The following is a 22,496-nucleotide window of genomic DNA, read 5'->3' as shown; positions in this document are numbered from 1 at the left end:
TCAGTTGAAAATAGTAAAATGTAGCTGTGTGCATGCTTACAAAGGAGGCAACGGGTAGATCGGAGATGCGTCGGGGACTTATGATCGGCAAGCCGCGATCGATTATTCGGATTTAGAAAGAGGAAGAAAAAGAATACTTTGCGGCGAAATGCAAAGCCGGCGCCTGACACCGAGAGTACGAATGCGTGTGCGAGAGTGGGCCGATTAGTTTTTCTTGGTTTTGCCGGTATGCGTACGTGCTGTGAGGCACGTAGTACATGCGCTGGCCTATGTGAAAACGTCAGGGTTCTGCAAGGTGACTCTTTGCATGGAATAATTCACTCACGGCAAGGGCAGTTTCGTTATTTTCAAAACTATCCATATATATACAAGGGGTGTTAAATTTGTGCCTCCTGGTCTCCATTTTTTTTATTTTTTGAACTTACGGTATTTATTGGCACATAGAAACGAAAGTTCTGAATGTCCCCTCTTACAGGAGTCCATCGCCCTTGTATGTATGCGAATCAATAGAGTGCACTATAAAACGCATTCGCTTACACTTATTTTCCCATTATATTTCTTGAAGACGTTCTGGTCCAAAAAATGGGCGCCAATGTGGCATTACAATAGGAGGCTTTTCGGTCGGGTCGACCCAGTACACACTTTTTCGGTTGAAGGAGTAGGGACAAACTTTTTCCTCTGTGTTAGCTCTTTGAAAATGATGCAAAAAACATTAGTAAATCTAGATGGGCACTAAGAATCCACCTGGACTCGGTAAATTATTTACTGATTTTTTTTCTCGCAAGCATTTTTTGGTTTCGGTTCTAACAGTCAAACGGTCCATGGCTATGATGTGAAGGACTAGTTGAGGTGACGGGAGGCACGCACAAACTTCAGTATTATCGCTGCTTTCGTCACTTTAATTAATTTGAACTCTTAATTGTGCTTTTTTGCCCCACGAATGGAAATGACCAGAAATGCACAAGAGGTGACAATATTGTAGTTTTTGTACACCTCACTTGCCCCCGCAACTTGTCTTGTACAGTATATGGTACACACACCTGTTTTGAGCGGCCGATCAGCGCGCTGTCTTGTGCATTTATGACAATTGTGGCTGGCTGGCGGGCCGGATGTAGCTTTTAAACACACGAGAAGTTAAGCACTCTTCGTGGGAATGTGCGTGTACGACAAGGTCTTGTTTCGAGCCCTAGGCGATTCATAAATGATGCCAATGTACTGTCCGGTTCTCCATTCGAGCGCCCTGGACAGGTGTGTGGACGACTGCATGTCACAGACGCCGCTCGAGTGTTTAAACGAAACTGAGACAGCATGAGAGAAAAAAAAATACGTTATGGATTATTTGCCTGGCGTAGGCGAATTCCACGTGCTGATCCGTGTGAAGCAATACCTTATGAACCACTCAAAACGGAATAGAAACGCTCTACATAAACTTTGGCGTCGCCGCAGTTTTTAAGGTACACCGAGACAGCCCTATCAAACTTTTTGTTCGCACTAAAATTCCATTCTATGTCTATTTATGGGTATGCTGATGAACGTCCTGCAAAAAAATCCGCATTTATTGGTGAGAAAATTGGATTGAGAAATTTTTCTGTCACTCGATTAGAACTCGTGACGTCAGCACCGAAAACGACTCCTCCGTGATCTCGATTTGCAAGTGAATAGCGGTATAACATAGCCTCCCGGATTCGCGTCATATACATGGCGAAGCATCGCTGTTCACTTGCGAAATTCGCCGCTGAGGGCGACAACTGCATTTAATTCTTTTTACTCCTTCTAGCTTATAAAAGCTCCATTTTCATTGAAAGTAGTTTCTTTGTCGTTAGAGTGCTGTGATCTAGCTTTAGAAGCCCACTTCAACTTGTCCTAAGTATTCCTTTAAACCCACCCCTTGCAACAGCCTCTCAAAGCGGCCCTACAGCGGAACCTGCGGCGTTGATATTTTTCAGAAAGCTTGCAGGCGCGCTTTCACGCACTCTCAACTTCAAAAAAAAAAAAAATCAGCGCAAGCATGAGACGAGGACGAAGCCCTCCACCCCACCGCAAAAGAAGCATGCTGAGCAGCAAAGCAAACCAGCCAACCTATTTGTCTCACTGCGTGTATACTCTAGTTTTAACGCCGCCTTACTGCGCCTCTCTCTGGTGTCCCGCCGGACATGTACCGTATTCCCAGCGTGCGGAAACCTGCTTTCACCATACGAGATGCGGTGCAATATTATCTTCGAGTCGTGGTTTACATATTCAACTTGCTTTTTTTTTTATTCTACATTCACGTTGCCCTCATCAACCTCTCTGGGCCGTTTTTTTTAAAGAGAAGCGACCGCGGTAGCGATCGTGCACAGGCTTCCGGCCGTCCCTATTAGAGCATCGCTCTAGACTTAATCCACCCCCCTAGCGTGTCCCCCCGATTCCACTGTAACTGGCGCTCTCGATCTCATTGCCTCCTTGCTTATATGTATAAGCACGACCGGTGCGCGGGGGGATACGTATACATAGAGCAGCACAGTCCGCGCGGTCGTCCATCTTGTCCAGAGCGTGGCTTGCATCCTCTGCTTCCCTTCGCAGGAGAGGGAGAAAGCTGCACAATCTAACGGGGCTCCGGCTACTGCGCTCCCGGAAGTACACGCACATCACCCTCCCCCACTTTATGTCCCGTCGCGATGATTTACACGAAGGTATAAAATGTGCGGCCGGAGGGGGGTAGAGGCGCAGCATCTTGTTAGCGCTTCTTAGAAGCCCGCGCGGCAGGCCGTCGCTTCATCTTGACAATCTACCTGGTTTTATGTCTCTGCATTGTGAGGACGCTGTTCCCGCAGGGAGGCTGCGACAACACTTGTTTTCGCTGACACGTCACGAAGTGTACGTGTTTTGTACCGTCTGCGCGGCTTACGGACGACAGCGGAGTTGTGTAGCCATGTTCTTACTGTAAAAACGAAACAAAAACAACAAATAACTCAACGGTAGGCAAGCGTGATGAGCAGAAAACCGAAGCGGTGACCGCTGGGCAAAAAACCAGGCCGGAAAACGTCTGACGAGGTCGGCAGTGTCAAACAACGGCGATGGTGGCGCCTCTAGCGAGGTGAAGCAGTGTTTTCTTTGTGACGCAATAAAAATGTGCGTTTGCCACTAATTCGCGTCAAATTTGTTGTTATGCAGACTCATTCAAGTGAAACAATGCGCATTATCTCTTGGTTTCAGTTTATTGCCTGAAACATGCTTTCGGTTTTGTAAAAAAGCAGAATAGCTGCTTGTATAGGAAATGTCCCAATAAAAGTGGTCTATAGACTTCCAATAGAGTCTATTGCCTTCCTAAAGATATTTATTTTTGTCTATTCATACTCTATATATTGTCTATAGAAGAAAGTCTAGTAAAAGTGTAAGGCCATATATCTATAGATTGTCTATATAGACTGTCTATAAGATTTGTATTGCCTATAGACTGCTCTCTAGGGTTTGCCTATAGAGAGTCTACAGACTTTATAGACAGATGTCTATGGGGTGTCTATAAACTGTCTAAAGAAATTTTTGTAACATGTGCCATCCTTGACTGCGAAGCAATGGCAACCCTGCCAATTCGCGTAGACCGGAACGGAGCAGTGGAATTCACCATTTGGATTATGTTCATCCTGCTTGAGTCACGTATACACTTGAGGCGAGACAGAGCGCGCATATCTCCTCAAGGAAGAGGGCTGCTCACGAGCAACCTCCTTGTTTCAAGCCTTTCCAGTCGGACGTAAATCAGGGCTTTATCTTCACAGGCAGCGTGCGCTTCTAACGTCACAGCTAGAGGAACAATGCCCAGCCCGTCAGTCAGATTACGAACCGGTCCTAATCCGCTCCAGTCGGGCTGATAGGCTGGGCGTCCATCCAGTGTCTGCTACCCGCAAGAAATAAGACGTTCGCCAAATCGCCCCAGACTTGCGCGTGAGTTTCTTTAAAGTTCTTTCGCTTAGGCCTAACTTAACTTTTCATCTTCACTCGCGAAGCACAGTATATAAATGCCGGTCAACGTCGGGCTGACAGGAACAACAATGCGCAATCATCGGCCGGGATCACAGAGTCCTTAATCAGCGTCCCTTTGTTTCCGGAGGCCAGTTCTATCCATTCTTATTACTCTTTTTTTCTTCTCTATCTTCCTGCCAAAAAGTCTTATCTCCGATGAGTCACGCAGGAGAGTAAGGCAGTGTAAGGCAGCGATGGATTCCAGTGAGCGCCAGGGCATTGTGTCCGGATGGATTGCCTGCCGGGCGAAACCTCGGAGCTACTTGCACGGGTTGGGGGGATTAATATATGCGGGTCGGATTACGAAATTCTACGGGGCACGGGGAAACTGGATGAACGGGAATTGGAAGAAGAGAAAAATGAAAAAGGAAAAGAAGAAGAAAGAAGAGAGGAGAAGGAAGAGGTCCGCAGGGGCGAGGATCGAATCAGCGGCGGCGAGGTCGAGCTCTAGGAGATTCTCCCAGCTGATCTCACCGCTGCCGCCGACGTCCCCGTATCCTGAGCGGCGACGAAGATAGCGACGCGGCCTTCGCGCCGGATATCGCCCATTTTTTTCTCTCTCTCTCTCTTCTCAACTTCTTTCGTGAGCGAATTCGCCCTTCCTGAGCTGCTTTAGCTTTGTCGTTGAAATCTTTGTTTTCTAAGCCTCGCTCTCTTTTTCGCGCGTGTTTGTGTGACCCCTTTCTGTTCGGTGAGTTTGTTTTTTCGTCCTCTCGCAGTCGTTGCTTATCTTGGATTCGCTTTCGTGGCAGAGATAAAAGGCAATGTGAATTGTTTGCTGCCATTGGGGCTGTCGGTTTGAATTGCGGGTGGTTTCTTTTACCACTGGCTCCAAACTAATAATTGGCGTTATGGCAGTAACGACACCACTTAATCGTCGTGAAGGACGGTTAATACGTCGGGAGACTAGATGTGTCTACTTTGCATTGCAGTTAGTCTCTGGGGGCGTGATGGTTTGCTTCTTTTAAAGAACTAATATAGCTGTGGCAACGCAGTTAGTCATCCTAGTCCTTTCTTGCTCAGAGTGCTGAGTTCAACCGCGGATTGGGCAGCGGCAGTGTCTTTGTTGCGTTTGAACTTCGCCAGGTTAGAGCGTTGAGACTGTATGGCATTGAGACTGTATGCGAAAGTTGTTTCATAGGCCGCCGCACAGCCTGTCTTGAAGGTATTGTATAAATGGCGCGGATTATGATTCATGCTCTCGGGACGCATGAACCGGATGTCTAGTTCGAGTCTGTGTTTCGGTATAGAGGTTGTATGAATGATGACCTTAGGGTCCATGCCTGCTTCGTTGCGTGAAGTCAGTTACCCGAAGGGAGTAAGCTGTGGAGAAATCTGTAGAAATAACTATAAGCAACAACGGTGACAACAACAAACCTTATACGCCGGGGCTTAGGAGGCCCCGTGGAGCAAGTATATACGCCAAATCGGATGACATTTAATGTCTCCGTCTAGAACGCGTAGAGTTGCGGAGCAGGCATATATAGTTGAACCTAGTTATAACAAAGTTGAACGCGCCCGACGATTACTTTGTTATAGCTGTAGCTCCGTTATAGCTAGTGTTGACCGAGTTTCCAAGGGGAATCATCATTCCTTCTTTATATCCGTTATTTCGTTATAAGCCGTTTCGTTATAACGAGGTTCGACTGCAGATCTTCCGCACCGAAAAGCGCCCGTGATTGGTGGCGCGCGATTTCAGCATCAATTTTTGTCTTTGAAACGCAGGCCTGAAAGCACAACCATTCATCCACCATGAGGCACATTAATGTATTCTCCAAGGGAATAACCATGCGTTATGAGGAATAAGTCAACATTCCTTTGTTTTTGATACTCTGGAAGCGGTTTCTGAGAATTCTTCAAATCTAAGTTGGGTTATGGGCTTATCGGGTAGCGACTTGTTCGCGAATGGAAGTTCCACTCCGTTATGTAATGTGCTTTTTTAGTGTGTAAGTGCTTCCTGAAACAAACAAACAAACAAACAGTCTAAGCAGCAATGAATTGAATAAATGAATAAACCATGGCACTTTCGTCAGTCCCACTGTGCCAGAACCGGTGTGTTCATAATAAACGACACCAGAAGAAATAAGGTATGAAGATTGAAAATAGGCGTTATGAGGCAACTCTGAGTTGAGGGTATTTGTTTTATGCTCGTTTTGTGTGCCGACTAAAAATTAGTCTGTGTGCCAAATTTGTGGTTAGAAAGTGAGCCATCGAGGTCTGAATTTGGGGAGGTATTATCTTCTTGACAGTCTTGGCAATGAATGTCTTCAAATATCGATAATCCCGGAAAACGTGTGAGCAGGAAGCTAGGCCACTGCGTTATTTGCATGCCTTGTACTGGCGGGGGGTGTAAATCAATTGCTTTCAGTGTAAGGTTATCGCCTGATGCGGCCGTATGTGATTCTTTGCTCCCTGACGCAAAATTTGGGAAAGAGTGAACGGGAGGGGGCGGAGGAGAGAGAGAGAATTGCAAAACACCGCCGCCAGGTGCGCGGGTGGCGTCGCGGCCGCCATTAATGGGGCGTGTGTGTGTCAATGATGGCGCGCGTTTCGCTTCGCGCTTCGACGCACCGACAAGGTCGCCAACGCTCGGCCGCGCAATCTACCAGCATGCGGCCACAGGAAGCTGCTCGAGCACTACTCCGGCAGGAGAAAGTGCGTGAGAAAAAAGAAGTGAGAGGGAAAGAGAGAGAGAGAGATGAGGATACACGCTTCCCTGACCATATGCACGGCCTCTGGTTTTTTACTACACCTCTTCGTCACGCGTGGAAGATTGGAAAACGTCATTTAGATCATACTCTCTGCATGTATAGAGGGTATTCACGTGACGTCACGGGCGCCATTTTATTTTCCAGCGCCTAGCTTATACAGTGCAGGTCAGGGCAGGAAGTGATAATCCCTGAATACACGCCTGCAGACTTTCACAGTGCTTCACAGACAATAAAATGGCCTCTGACGTCACTCTGACGTCAGTGAATGCTCCCTGAGTCTCACAAGTGGTAAGCGAGCGCCGTAGATGTGAAGTGTGCTATGAAGGGAAGGTTTTGACAAGTGTGTCAGGCAAGTTGGTTCACAGCCACATGTCGGTAAAGCGACTGCGTGAGGTAAGCGATACGGACGTCGTAGTATGTCGCAGAAAAAAAACTCGAGTGTATACCGGCCGGCCACTTAAACAGCACTCAGTTTGTGCTGTTGTGAAGAAAGTCAAATAGTTTGTTTCCCACAAACTAATGCGTCCCCAGCGCATTTTTCGCACCCAAGTACACAATCGTGTATACCTGCTGTCAAAGCGGTTGTGAACTACCGCCGCCAGGATTTCGTAGACACTTACGGGACTGCTCAACCGAAATTTTTTTTTTGAAGATGTACATGATCCTGCAAACTCAGAAAAAAAAAAATGTTGTTATAACGCGTATAAAAACTAGTTTTTACGGCCGTAGCGGGGGATTTCATGCCAGCGCTACTGATTTGAGAAAATATGCAATCTAGACGCATGGCTGCATAAAGCACTCCTACCCTACTGAAAAAAGTTGTATAAATCAATAACCTCATACAGCTTGTCATACAAATGTCATACAAATATTCCTTATTTTTTGCAAAGTAATACATTTCTGATACAGATGTCAAACAGTATCATACAACTTGAACGAGGTTTGTATGACGAAGCCTGTATGAGTTATTGCACCATAGAACATTTCTCAGGAGGGCCAGTTATAATATCGGGGCTGACGAATTCATCTAAAAAATAAAATTCCTAGATAGGCTTATCCCCGCCGCGGTGGCTCAGTGGTTAGGGCGCTCGACTACTGATCCGGAGTTCCCGGGTTCGAACCCGACCGCGGCGGCTGCGTTTTTATGGAGGAAAAACGCTAAGGCGCCCGTGTGCTGTGCGATGTCAGTGCACGTTAAAGATCCCCAGGTGGTCGAAATTATTCCGGAGCCCTCCACTACGGCACCTCTTCTTCCTTTCTTCTTTTACTCCCTCCTTTATCCATTCCCTAACGGCGCCGTTGAGGTGTCCAACGATATATGAGACAGATAGTGTGCCATTTCCTTTCCACCAAAAACCAATTATTATTATTATTAGATAGGCTTAGCCCATTCTCAGAAAAGGCTTCCAGCTCGCCATGCGCGCAACTGCGTATAGTTGGTACGGACATAACTCAGTACATAACACATTAAAAGGAAAGCATCAGTGGGCAACCGCACTGCCATCGGTAGAACGACTCCTGAAGCGCGCCGGTGCTGCCACCTCGTTGCACATTGAATAGCCCCGAGCGGCGGCCCGAATTAATACAGCACCCTCATCCTGCGCGCGTTCAGCCATCGCCCCAGTTCCGGTTTGGAGATTCATGTTAATAAAAGTAGCCCCCCCCCCCCCCCCCCCCCCCACACACACAAAAAAAAAAGACTCCCTGCGCGTGCGTGCACAAGGCAGCGCAAGCCACAGGCCTGCAATCGTTTTGCGTGGGAATCCGCGCGCGCACGAAATGTGCGCCGTATAAAACACGCGACTCGCGTATAAAGTGTATGCGTGGGGGGGGGGGGGGGGGGGGGGGGAGGGGTGGCAAGCGATAACCCTGCAGTCGCCCAAGTCGCTGTTCACCGATGCGCGTCGGATTTCTGGCGCCGGTCGTCGTCGGCTTTGCTCGCTGGGTTGCGCACTTGGGGGATTTCAGGCGGGCCTTTTCGAGAGCTCGCCTTTTTATCGGCACCTATCCGACGATCCTTGAGTTCGGCTTAAGACTTGGCGCCCACCGGAACGAACTAGCTGTGGACAAGGCGGCAAGAAGAAATGGAGAACGGGTCTAATTAACGCCGATCGCACTCTAAGCACTAATTACCCTATATGGGAGCAACAAGGGAGTGTGCTGCCCTCTAGCGTAATCCCTTTTAAGGGAAGCATATGCTGCCGAAGCCTTGGGGCAGATTTCCATCACTAAATATACGGAGTTCTTACGGCTGGCAAAGTAAATCAATATGCCTTTTCAAAAGATGCGAAGTTCCAGCAGTTGTGAAGATTTTAACCGAGGCGTCAGTCTCGTCTATTTGCTAACCTCAAAACAATTGCCGGTGGTCTAGCTCTGGTTAAACCTGAAGTGACGCATTAGCTACAGCTAGCCGAGTGGAACTTGGTCACGTGACCAACCACGTGACGAACCACGTGATCAGCCACGGTGACGCGCTGCCGGCAGCTGCTCCGCACCACGTGACCAACCACGTGACAGCGTGGCGGCGCCGCCACGTTGAAGGCTCGAAATGCTACCGTAATGTAGCTATCGCTACAAAACTCCGGTGCCGCGTTTTAAAGCCTGCTGCCATTGCTAACTGCATCAAGTTACTAAGCTTTACAGTGGGATAATGGCTTCGTTGACAAAAGTAAGCATTCCGTACATTTAATGATCGAAATCTACTCTGGAACTTGAGAAGCGTACCCTGCTCCTAAAATGGAGTGTGCTGGACAGGTTACTCCATTTTTTCTCCCATATAGAAGCATTCGTGTTTACAATGTGAGAATGCGCTTGCATTGTTATATTTGTTACTCATTGATGCTCTGTATGGTTCTCCTGGCATCCTGCGCTTTTTCACCTCTATCAAACTAAATCGCCCGAGCGTTTCCTTTGGTGAGGTTCCCCCCCCCCCCACCCCTTTTTTTTTTTAATCTATAACCGATGCACGGTGAGGAGGTTAAAGGGGCGAGACGGGAAAATTGCGTATGTTGTGTCCAGTGAGGGCGACTTTCGTGAAATGTGAGAACGCACTTGGTGACGCGCTAATTTCTTTCCTTTCCCTATTCGCAGGTATTGAATGGAGTCGCTGGGACGGTGCCGCCTGCTCTTCGGACCAGCCTCCTGAACGGGTAAGCGACACTTTCGGGACATTGAGAACATCGCGAGACATGCGCACTGAGAAGTCTGTCGAAACCCGGGTGTCCCCTTCCAATCCGCAGCACTTAATGCTGAACACACGTTTAGACACCGTATAGTCGGATACAGCTCAAGAACGTAGGTAGGCGCAAATGGCCACTGAAAAAAGCACCCGCAACCAACGGCTATGCACGTTATGACGGAAGGTTGAGCTGACGACTGGCAGGAGGCCCTGCTTCCAGGGGGCATTTTTTCTTGAGCTGTATACCACAGCTATAGCTGCGACTCGTAAGGTACTTGGGGCGTGGTGTACACTAAACAGAAAAGAGCGCGCTAGAGGCCAACTTACTCCCTTTTTTTACTCCCGTGTAGCCGTATTCGTGTTTAGAGCGTATTAGCGGGGTTGGGTCTTGAAAAAAGACGCGGAGATGAACACCGCAGCAGCAGCATGAGTTGCCGGTTGACTCCGAAAAAGTTCTGGAGAAAGAGAGAGAGAGAGAGAAAAAAAGGAACTGTCGAGTTGGACACCGAGTGAATGTGGAAGCGTTCCTCGCTCGCTCGGGTCAAAGAACGGCTCGCTATACTCAGCCACGAAGCCTAGATGGAGGCGAACCCGGAAAATGAAAAGAAAAGAAAGAAAGGCACAAGCCTCAAAGAAGAGCGCAGCTTCACAGCGTTACGGGGGAGACGTTTCGGGCCAGCATCGTCCAGCGGAGACCGCATACTAAAAGAAAAAGAGGCCCCCGAAGAGACCATCTCCGCATTCGTGGCGGACTGGCGTCTCTCTTTCGTCCCGCTCAGTGCCGAGAGCGCGCGGAGCCATTAGCTAAAGACGCGTGAATGCAACGCGCAGCCAGATAGAGAGAGACTGAATGAATAAGAGAGCACGGAGAAAGAAAGGAAAAAAAATGGAGAAACAGAGAGAAATAAAGCAGAAGAAAAGGGAAAGCGTGGCGCTGTTTTTTTTTTTTTCGCGCTCACGCGTCTATACACACATAAGCTGTCAACCGGAATTTCGAGAGAATCTGGTTCTCTCGCACGTGGGTTGGGTCACTGGGGCGACCTGGTGTGCGCCGAAACCGAGATGAGAGGCGAGAAAAAAGGGGGAATGTGTCGAATCGTCCCGCCGACAAGGAAGTCAAATGGACTCCCGAGAAGAAAATGAAAGCTAGGAGGTGAATCCGCGTGAAAACACTTTCTCCGCTGCGCAGTCCGAGAAATTGCGAGATTGCAAAGACACCTGCGCGGTTTGGAGTTGGGGCTTTAAGGGAAGACAAATGTTCGTTCCGACGTCGGGTTCTCTTGGCGTTCCACTCAACCCGACACACATTAATCGACCGTGAAATTCAGCGAACTAGCGCCGTTTCCTTGACTGTTAACGCGCGTTGTCCAGCGGTCCTTTGAGCTTGGAGCCGAGGGGCACACATTGACGTCTCCGTGCTGGCTTGACGTCCCTTAAAGATTGCGTACATAATGCACACTACCCGCAAAAAAAGTCAGTGTTTTAATTTTTTTTTCCAGACGGCAGATTATTCGTGCAGCGAAAGCCCGCTCCAAGGCGAATTTCGAGGAAACTTTCCGGTGTGGGCGCTTTACTGTTTTTTTTCTGGTGCGAGTTTGTTTAATAACAACAATAATTGGTTTTTGGGGAAAGGAAATGGCGCAGTATCTGTCTCATATATCGTTGGACACCTGAACCGCGCCGTAAGGGAAGGGATAAAGGAGGGAGTGAAAGAAGAAAGGAAGAGAGAGGTGCCGTAGTGGAGGGCTCCGGAATAATTTCGACCACCTGGGGAGCTTTAACGTGCACTGACATCGCACAGCACACGGGCGCCTTAGCGTTTTTCCTCCATAAAAACGCAGCCGCCGCGGTCGGGTTCGAATAAAGTAAAAATGGGGTAAGGTGTCTTCAAGCGCACTCCCTTTTTATAAAAAGGAGTGATTTTTACTTAACTATAGGCGTATTCGTATTTAGAGTGTTCATCACCGCATGTGTGAGTTTTCTAAGTGGGCCGCGCGAAAACGTTATGCGATTAAAAGTAATCGATCTTTACCTGGCGTAAATCTTTCTGGATGCCGCGCACAGCTTCCAAACGGCACACCGTGCATTGCGGAAATGGCTCCCCAGAAAGCTAATATGCGTGCCCACAAGGTCACTTTTACACACAGCACGGTCACTCCTGTTGTTGTTGTTGTTGTCCTCATACTATGGCACATGCCCACATAGGGGGATTGGCCAAGAATTGGGGGGCACAGAGAGTTTTTCAGGTAAATAATTCCTGGACGAAAATAAAATGAATGGTAAGGACGGAAGAAGTAAACAAAAAGAAACAACGAAATGAAACGGGAAATGCATAACGCACGCAGGAGATCGAGACTGGTGTTTATAGCCGAGTAGTTAAATGATAATGATAATTGTAACAATAAAAATAACATTGAAAGAATTTTTAAAAATTAACAAGGTAGCCGTCTTGATTTCATTAAACAATTTTGCACGGCGGTAAAAACAGATCTGTGGCGGTACCCAAGTATGGTGGCTCCAAACGACAATATGACTGGGGTGCTCAAACAAATGCCAAGCTCTTGTAGTGGTTTCTCTAAACAGTCTTCTCATCATGCTGTACCGGCGACAAAACAACAACAAATGGTCTATGGTTTCGTGCTCACCACAGAATACACAGACGGGCTAAAGCGCCAACCCAGACCTGTGCAAATAAAAATTTAAGGGTGGGATCCGGCAGCGGAGCCTTGATAGAGATACCTCAACCTGCCGTGAATGGCATGATTGCCTGCTCCACGAATACCTCAGGCGCAGGTAATCATCAGATCTTAAGAGAGATCCAGTTGTCATTCTTAACTAATTCTGTCGACGGTCACTCGTGGCTTGCAGTGAGAGACAAATCAAGTTTCGTTTTCCTTCTCACTGTTACCCACGTGGTAATGCTGCCGTCCCTCATGTAGTGTTCACGCTTTTTGTCGAGAAGATGATGTGGAAAAGCTATATATTGGCTGCTGAATGCCTTGCTGACGTCAAGCACCACTGCGCTTTCAGCCTCCTCTCTTCTTTGTATCTTTTACGGACTCTGTTTTTCTTCCCTCCTAACTTGCTGCCATAGTAGGATACAAATAATAGATTAAGCAACAGATTTCAACAATAGGCCGTGGTCAATATAATCTTGTATACCAACTCTGAATAGTCACAAAAAAGACCGAAACCAGCTTTTTATTATTTGGCTGTATCAAACAAGCCAGAGGCAGCGAAATTCTTGAGCTTATAACTTCCTCTTAAAGTTATAGCTTATTTTTTTAGGTAACATGAAAAGACATAACATCAGGCTACTTTTTTTTTATCGCGGAGGAATTCCGTGTGGCTGTACTGAATATGGGTGGAGCTTAGTGCAGGCTTAAGCTGTATTCGACTATAGTGCTAAAGCTAATGGTTGCCTTGCTTAGGAGGCAAGGAAGAGATCCACCATTTCGATATCCATTCCAGCTCGATCTTTGTGCGGCGTCACTCACTCACTCACTCACTCACTCACTCACTCACTCACTCACTCACTCACTCACTCACTCACTCACTCACTCACTCACTCACTCACTCACTCACTCACTCACTCACTCACTCACTCACTCACTCACTCACTCACCTTCTTTTCTTTCGCCCTTGGCATTCCTTTGTCCCGTCGCCATCATCACTCATCCTTTCCCGTGCCACTTCTGAACTGATCATTCTTGCTTGTACAAAAGGAGGCCAGCTCGGACGCGATTCGCGTGAGTCGGGAGAGGCGCTTTCTGACGGCTCGTTTCCGCTCATTAGGCTGGCCTCCGCTCTCAGCAGTTTGCACGCGCCTCGTAAACGAGCTTGCGAGCTGTGGCGAACGCCGCTGTTTACGGTCTCCGTAGCTCCCGAAGGGAGCGCTCGCTTTGTTGCTTGCCTCGATTCACCTCTCTACACACACTCGGGGCCATTGCGTTTCTAAACCAACTGGCTGTCACGTCATCGGAACGCTGCACGTGACGTCACGACACCCCCTAAATAGAATGCCACTGTTCAGTTGGAAATATCTGCGAGTTTTTCGAGTAGGGGAACCCGTAAACACGAAGTGCAACTGACTGCTTTGTGGGCATAAGTTGATGTTGGTCCTTCCTGCCGACCAGTAAAGAAGAAAAAAAGAAAACAGTTCGCGAGTGTGCAGGTTCGCGCCAAGATGAGTGAGGAAGGAGTCAAGTGCGCAGCAAGAATTTCAGTCGCACTCCGTACCTTTCTGAAATTTCCTGCCATTTACCCCCATACCCTCTTCGGCTTCGCGTAAACACGTGGTCATAACCGGAGGCTAATTCGCCGCCTCCTCGTCACCACTCTTGAACATTTCTCAGATAACAATCCATGACCTTGTCCGCCATCACCGTCGCCGCCTGATTGACCTCGGCGTGGCGACCTTGGGGACGTCGTCTTTGTGTCCTCTTGTTTGAAACACACCGCTTTCTCCTAGCTCTCGCGTTCTTGCGCGAGTTGTTCGTGCGGCAGCTCATCGCGCAATTAGAGCCTTCATTGCTGCGTTATCCTCCACCTCCTCTAGTAGTTCTTGGACACCGTCCATCACCGCCGCCTCCGCCCCCGGTCATGCGGGGAATGGCCAGACGGGTGTCTTCCTTCATTAGCGCGCCCGAAGAAGAAAGGGGGGGTCTTGCTTCGCCGTTTACTCTTTATTAACTTCCCCATGTGCTTAGGGTCGTCGCGTGCCGGCCAGTCGTCGTCTATGATTAGTGCCTCTTTGTTTGCCGACGGCCATCTTGGGGGGGGGGGGGGGGGGGCGATACGACGTAACCGCCGTTGGCTACACGCAAGAAGAGCGGTCTTCCAGGAGGCTCGTTCGCTGCTGATGTTTGTGGACGCCAGGACCAGGCATCAAGCACCGCGCGCGCTTTGCCCAAGGCCCGTATAGTTTTGGCGCCAATGCATCTGGTCTGAAGGGGCTGAGTTAGGCGTCGACTCGCTTCCGGCCTTCCTCCCTCATTTCTGTGATGGACGTCTTATTACCGTCAGCGTGTGAGGTTGCACGCTGCGTGAATTAGCCATTATGGCGATCTCCAGTGGAGCTCGCGTTATGGTGGGGCTGGTGATGGAAGAGCAAGGGAAGTTAAAAGAGGGAAATAATTGGTCGAAACGGCAGAAGACCGGAAGCGGTGTTGCCGAAGTCTCGCAGCTGCATCTGGAAGCCGGAGTCATGCGGGCCTTCGGTGTCTTGGAGTCGCTTGGGCTTCGAACGGGTGGGCGAGACGACGTTGTTTCGCTTCGAGAACTCTTGCGATGGCACGGGATGGTCGTCGCGATGGAACGATGACATACTGTAACCAGGCGGAGGTTTGCTGTGGCCGTATATAGTTTGGCACGTTTTGGTCTTAATTAGTTCATGTTAGCAGCTGTAACACGGTTTTAGATTTCGGGACATTGACAAAGAGGAGCAAGCTTCGTTGCAAAGGACACATTTAACGAGGGGCATAGGAACCCGTTCGAGACTCGTTCGAGACGTGCACATAGGCGCGTAATCCAACCTCTAAAAAGTAACGAGCCTGGGGGATTTGTATTTAATCTGCGCAGCAAGGCTACTCATGCATCTCCATTGTTCCACATATATCTTGAAAGTGAGCTTAACTCTTGTCCTGGCCCCTTCCGCTGCTTGCGAATAGGATCTGAACAGAAGGATGCGAATAGCATGAAGCTTCTTGGACAGTTTACTTTTGACAAGTGCTGTACATGTCCCGAAATGCAGAATAGGGAGTGACATTCGTCGTTGACGCTGCGGAAGCAACTGTCTTGTGATCTATCAATGATTTTAGATCGCTGAACTGTGGTGTCTCTTTTAAAGCGACAACGTTAAGGGTCTGGTGTCGCAGAAAAGCAGGCGTCGGCGTAGTTGGCTGTGAGCGAAAAATACATGAAAAATCACGAGAGAAGAAACCTAGGTGGCAGGTGGGCCATCTAGGTTGCTACGGGCGAAGATAAATTAATGATTGATCGCGAGAGGTTGTTCGGGAAGAGAAACCTGCGTCGCACAAGCCCCACAGATGGCAGCACCTGTCATCGCTGGCCCATGGCACATTGCTCAACGGCTGCACCATTGCGCCTTGAGTGGTATATGAGGACACCCACCGGTCTATTAAGGTAAAGCAGAGAATGACGAATTCCTCATATATGGACATTAACGCTCTATATGGATATATGAGATATTGGTCATATGGGCATATATGGGCATTAATCCATTTGCGCTATCGTGTCATAACCCTTCAGGGGGAGGCCAACTCTCCTCTCCAGTTTTGGTCTTAAAGGCAGATGTGCTTATGCTCAAATATTGACTAGCCGGCATCTCGAGACAGTTAGGTCAGGCAGTAGGAGTCATTTACCTTTCAGTGGACGTAATTTGGCGATTAGTTTTTTTTTTTAATTCTGCGGTTACACGATGCGGGGCGCTCTAACCTCGTTCGAGCTGGCAGCTGTGGCTCAATATCTGCGTCATTCTCCTGCTGCTGGCGGTCTGCAGCTGAACGCTCGTTGCATTCTGTTGCTGCTATATTGCTTAGACCGGGCGATCGCATTTCGATCTGGCGCTTGGGGCTCCGGTCCTGTCCGGGCGAAGTGCAGAATCCCTTAAGAAATTTTGGCGCATGTTGAAAGGCCAGTGAGAACAACCCTGGCTCTTTCTGGCTTCATTGATGCTTGTTCATAAACGGGACGAATGACCGCTGAGAAAATAGGAGTTGCAAATCTGGGTTTTTCCGCCGTCCGCTTTAAACTGCCGACGTAAAACCTTTCAGAGCTTAGTAATGTTCCGTTTTCGGTGCGAGATACGTCTTTGTCAATAGGTGGTGCGATACTCTCAGTACGGACCAATTTGTCTTATTTTGCGTTTAATGAGCGTCACGCAGTGGAAACTAATACGAGGAATGTCGGTATTTCCGCTGCCCCGGCTTATGAGGATGGACTTTAAAACCACACATGGGCACTAAAGGTATAACAAGCTCAGGGACTTGGTTGTCGCGAATGTCTGTTGGGTCGCATAAAGACGCACTGTGGCTGATGTGCTCCGCAGTGGGAGGGGGCTGAGGTGGGGGGTGATTCCGCTTCTTAGGAGAGTACAAAGATTGCGGAAAATGCCCATAGTTCCAAATGCAGTAACCCCCGTTCCCTTTTGATTCATCTCTTGCTTAGAATGCATAAAAATTGTATTATAATTTAGCTACTAATGGACGGAAGTCACTGTGGGTTATGACCCGTTGCATTCACTAAGGGAGCTATGGTCTGTGTTTGAGAGACTAGAGGTTGCGGCAAATTAGATAGCCCTCAAAGGACTAACCCCTATAGCCCTCATAGTCCTCCCTTGCTTAAAGTGCGTAGTAATCGGCTTTAACTAACTTGATGGTAACATAGCACATGTAATTCTTGCGCCCTGCCGTTTATTGTTTTCAGCTTATGTGGTAGTTAAAACAGACCTGGTCTGCGTGGTATGCTTGTTTGCGTGGTATGCTTACTTTTATGCTTACTGTTACTCTTTTCTGATAATTTCGTGTTAAATGACTGTTAATTTGTTTGATTGTATTTGCTGTAACCTACTGATTTGCGCGAGCCATATTCTTGTTCACATTTTTGTGTTACTTGTTACTGCTGTTCCTTTGTTATTTTGTCTATTGTACCCCACTCCCCTCTGTAATGCCCTCGGGCCCTGAGGGTACTGAAATAAATAAATAAATAAATAAATAAATAAATAAATAAATAAATAAATAAATCGAGCTATAATTCAGTGACGAACGGATTAGATCACTGCGGATTATGATTCATTTGTATTTACTATCCAAGAGGAAAATATCTGCTCCTGGAGGGGCTCTGCTTTGCCCCAGCGGAGTTAGACCCTAAAAGCCTAACCAGTGTACCGTTCCGAGACTTCCATTGCTCGGGGCGCATAGTAATTGAATTACGCTGAGGCTCACGAAAGAGAATAAACGCACGACGCAGTAGCGCCCACGCAGCTGACCAAATCGCACGACGCACCACCGCGCATAGCTTCTTGCTTCTCCGGCTGGCTTATGTTTAATGCATGCGCGCTTGCATGAACGGCTATATTCAGGCATGGCGCGTAGCAGCTTGGCCGCACATCGCCGCAACGCAGTCTGCTGGTCTTCCAGGATCGTGAGCCGGAAGCGCCGGTGAAAGCGCGGAAAGCGAAATGGGGTTCTCGCTCTCATCCGGCTCGCTGTATACGTCGGCACGGAGTTTCTCGTGATGACGTAACTGCGCCGAGCTCACTCGCGACCTCCGTGATCGATGACGTAAGCAAAAAAAGCGGATTCGTTGTCTCCGTCGCGAGTTTGGTAAAAATAACTCGGCACGGACGACCCGAGCCCGCTGACGATGCATCTGTCTGCAACGAGCGTTTTTCTCCCCTGGTATGTTCGGGCATTTCCGTTTTGTTTGACGGTGCGTGATCCGCGCTGAGACTACTACCGAAGTTATCCGGGTATAACTTGCTTGTTCCTTGTGGTCATAGTGATTGTAGGGGAATCCCCCAAGGTGCAATAGATTTGAAAATCAAGGAGTAATTACTGATTACAAATTATTATTAATAATAATAATTGTTTTTTAGGGGAAGGAAATGGCGCAGTATCTGTCTCATATATCGTTGGACACCTGAACCGCGCCGTAAGGGAAGGAATAAAGGAGGGAGTGAAAGAAGAAAGGAAGAAAGAGGTGCCGTAGTGGAGGGCTCCGGAATAATTTCGACCACCTGGGGATCTTTAACGTGCACTGACATCGCACAGCACACGGGCGCCTTAGCGTTTTTCCTCCATAAAAACGCAGCCGCCGCGGTCGGGTTCGAACCCGGGAACTCCGGATCAGTAGTCGAGCGCCCTAACCACTGAGCCAACGCGGCGGGTCATATTACAAATTGGAGTAATTACTCCCAGTAGTTGCAGTGTGAAAGCTGTATAGCTTCCCTTTGTAGCCGTATGGCTGCGCTTACGTGGATGCCAATGAGTAATTACTCCCTTATTCATCGTTATTTTCGATGAATAAAAGTGATGACTTGATGTAATGGCGATGGGCCTTACAGAGCGACTTTGTAACGCTTGACGAATAACTTTAGTTTAATTGCTGCTGTTGTGAAGCTCACAGTTACGGCAACAGGGCTTCAGAACTTTCCTTGCTGGTTATTTCGAAGCTTAGAAGCGAGAATATTGTTGTGCACTTGTGGGATTCCAATCAATTGCCAAATTTTGCTCAAAACATAGATTAAGATTGGTTGCATAACGACCTCGATAGCTGACTGAAGGCGTCAGGCTGTGTCTCGGTCTGTCATCTCACCCAGTGACTATAGGCCCAAGATGCCCACCGACTTTGTTACCGCGTTCCCTTAACCGGAACGATGTAGAAACAAAAGAAACCCCTGAAATTTTCGTTCTACTTCATCGGATAAAACGGCAGTGTTATCTCACTGATGCGGCGCGCCTACAGGGCACATATTTGGTACCAGTGAGCCGGGTCTCAAGCACTACCGGCACAAGTTCACAACAGTCTTGAAGGCGCTCGCTACACAAGACTATAGAGGAAATCCTCGGGTCTACCAAAGATCCCTGAACCGATTTGTTCGAAATATGCAGAGTGTAAAGTTATGTTCGACAAGGTAAGTTGTTGGGCGAGTTCGTGACGATATTTCATGACAACAGCGCGTCGAACGAGACATGGAAGAAGGAAGCCAGCGCTGTGCTGTGTCCGTGCTCGTATCGTTCTTCTATGTCCCGTTTGTCGAGCCGTAGTCATGGATACTAATGCTGACGCATTCAGTTCGCTTGATGATTTCGATTAATCGGTAAAACCTATTTGTCTAGAGCCCGCTGAATTGCTATTCTTCCTGAGTTCGAACCCTACCGCGGCGGCTGCGTTTTTATGGGTGCCAAACGCTAAGGCGCCCGTGTGATGTGCGATGTCAGTGCATGTTAAAGATCCCCAGGTGGTAGAAATTATTCCGGAGCCCTCCACTACGGCACCTCTCTCTTCCTTTCTTCTTTCACACCCTCCTTTATCCTTTCCCTTCGGGCGCGGTTCAGGTGTCCAACGATATATGAGACAGATACTGCGCCATTTCCTTTCCCCAATAAACCAATTATTATTATTGTTTATTTTCCGGAGTCCTCCACTACGGCACCTCTTTCTTCCTTCATTCTTTCACTCCCTCCTTTATCCCTTCCCTTACGGCGCGGTCCAGGTGTCCGCCGATATGTGAGATGGATACTGTGTCATTTCCTTTCCCTAAAAACCAATTTTCAATTTTTCAAACGCTAGTTGCTGAAGAGAGAGCAAGGCTTATTCTGAGAAATTACGGAAGGAATCTCCGTTTAATATGAGCTTGCTTCTTTCGGTCGTGTTTTTTTGCTTGTTTGGTTTTGATCGTCAAGCTTTGGACTTTGACAGCATGGCCACTAATCGCTGCGAATTTCGGTGGTGGGCGTACACATAATCGTGACGTCGCATCGGTTTGTTTGCTGTTGCTTATACGAAACGGAGAAGAGAATGGGGGAGGATCTCCATTCATGCTGGCTTATACGTGATTAAATGCGGTACTCGTAGCTCTGTCCGCTCGACTCCTCTTTCGCCGAGCTGTCGGTCGCCAGTGGCACGCTTTCGGTCCGGAAGTGGGAAAGGCCGTCCCGAGCAACGGGGCCAGGAGAGAAAAGGACGTTACCCGGTCACCGCTCTTTTTTTTTATTTCTTTCTGTCTATACCTCGGTTCGTTTCTGTGTTCTTTTCCTATCCTCTTTCCGTTGGACCTCATATCACGCTCTGACAAGTGCAGGGCAGATGTTTCTGTGGTGTGTGACGTAGTACGCTGACGCAGACGTCGTCTCCGGCGGAGAAACATCTTGGTGCAGCCTTCTGTGTGAAAAAAAAAGAACTCTGAACGAAACATTTATCCAGAGCAGGCCGGCCCCAAGTATAAAAAATGGTGTTGCCTCCATTTCGTCACCTGTGGAACAATGAGTCAAATTGGGGCCGAAACTTCGGGCAGCTCTCTATAAGTGCTTAGGACGGTGTTATTATTTTTTAAATTGGTTTTGGGGGAAAGGAAATAACGCAGTATCTGTCTCATATATTGTTGGGCACCTGAACCGTGCCCTAAAGGAAAGGATGAAGGAGGGAGTGAAAGAAGAAAGGAAGAAAGAGGTGCCATAGTGGAACTTGAGAAGAAGAAGAAGAAGAAGAAGAAGAAGAAGAAGAAGAAGGCTCCGGAATAATGTTGACTACCTGGGGATCTTTAACGTGCACTGGCATCGCACAGCACACGGGCGCCTTAGCTTTTTGCCTCCATAAAAACGCAGCCGCCGCGGTCGGGTTCGAGCCCGGGAACTCCGGATCAGTAGCCGATCGCCTTAAGCACTGAGACACCGCGGCGGGTTAATATTGCGAAATCATTATATGGCTCAAGGGCAAGAAACGCAGTGTTGTTGTCCAGACGAAATGGGCCAAAAAGTTCAAGGACGTCATCAGCGCAGCTGCCACAGCAACCACAAGAGGATCAACAGAGGACCCAGTGTACACGTAGGCACCCAATGGCCTTTAGGGTCGGCACGTTTGACATGAACGCCTTCACCTTAAATGTTTTTCAGACATTAGTAATAGTTATTAACTATAATAATTAGTAAACAAATACAGTGAACTTGTACCCCACGATGAGACACACATTCTTTCGCATGGTGGTGGTAGTGGTTTTATTAAAAATAATAGTAAAAAGGAAGGAAAAGATTTTTGCTAGCCCCGGCATCTGCCACCGATACTGAAGCACCTGAGCTGGGGCAGCGGAAATAAAGGACAGCAGGCAGAATGGAGAAATGAAATGAAAGAGGTGAGGGGACAGGAATAGAGGACAGGGGGAGAAGTAATATGTACAAACTATTTACACAATAAGTAATGTGTCCAGGTTGTGCGCGTGATTAGTTCATTTTAGAGGAATTAGATCACACACGCGCACAAGTAATGTGTCCAGGTTGTGCGCGTGATTAGTTCATTTTAGAGGAATTAGATCACACACGCGCACGTGCTGTGCGCGTGTGTGATCTAATTCCTCTAAAATGAACTAATCACGCGCACAACCTGGACACATTACTTATTGTGTAAATTCAGAACACGTAACTCTTCCACAATTTTTTCTTTCCATTTCGTGTTGCTACCAGACAGACGTCTTTCGAGGAAAAAAGAAAACAAAAAAAGGGAACTTCGAGTTCTTCAACAAACTGCCTGACAGACAGTCCTAATACACAGGCTGATAGAAAGATGCGCCGTAGTTGAGCGTTCCGCATTAACTTATGCCACTGCTTGAGTTCCTTAACTTGCACTGCCATCGCCCAGGGAACGGTTGTCTTTTGCATTTCGCAGCGACCCGAATTCGATGCCACTACATCGCATCCAGCAGTGGAACGGCACAACCACTGGGCCACCGCGGCGAGTAGCCTTTCGAGAAAGAAACAGCCACAAACCTGCCCTGCTCTCCGTCCTATAGTGGGCACGGGAACAACTTCGCAGCACTGAGCGGCGCTTTTTGGCTGCGAGCGAAAATTTCCCCCTCGTATCGTGGGCGAAAA

At 48.2% G+C, this 22,496-nt stretch overlaps 1 protein-coding gene across 2 annotated transcripts in view; it reads left to right on the top strand.

Moving 5' to 3' along the window:
- The window catches only part of LOC144106962 (uncharacterized), a 134,455-nt gene that overhangs the window by 71,528 nt on the left and 40,431 nt on the right, over window positions 1-22,496 (top strand). For both annotated transcript variants that reach the window (XM_077639927.1, XM_077639928.1), the window contains exon 2: window positions 9,801-9,859. The gene's annotated coding sequence lies outside the window, so the exon portion shown is untranslated. The remainder of the gene's footprint in view (window positions 1-9,800; window positions 9,860-22,496) is intronic.

Source organism: Amblyomma americanum, chromosome 10 (genome assembly GCF_052857255.1).
Source record: "Amblyomma americanum isolate KBUSLIRL-KWMA chromosome 10, ASM5285725v1, whole genome shotgun sequence".
Lineage (NCBI taxonomy): Eukaryota > Metazoa > Arthropoda > Arachnida > Ixodida > Ixodidae > Amblyomma > Amblyomma americanum.
The sequence above is the reverse complement of the archived record's forward strand: the minus strand, read 5'-3'. Positions and strand labels throughout refer to the sequence as shown.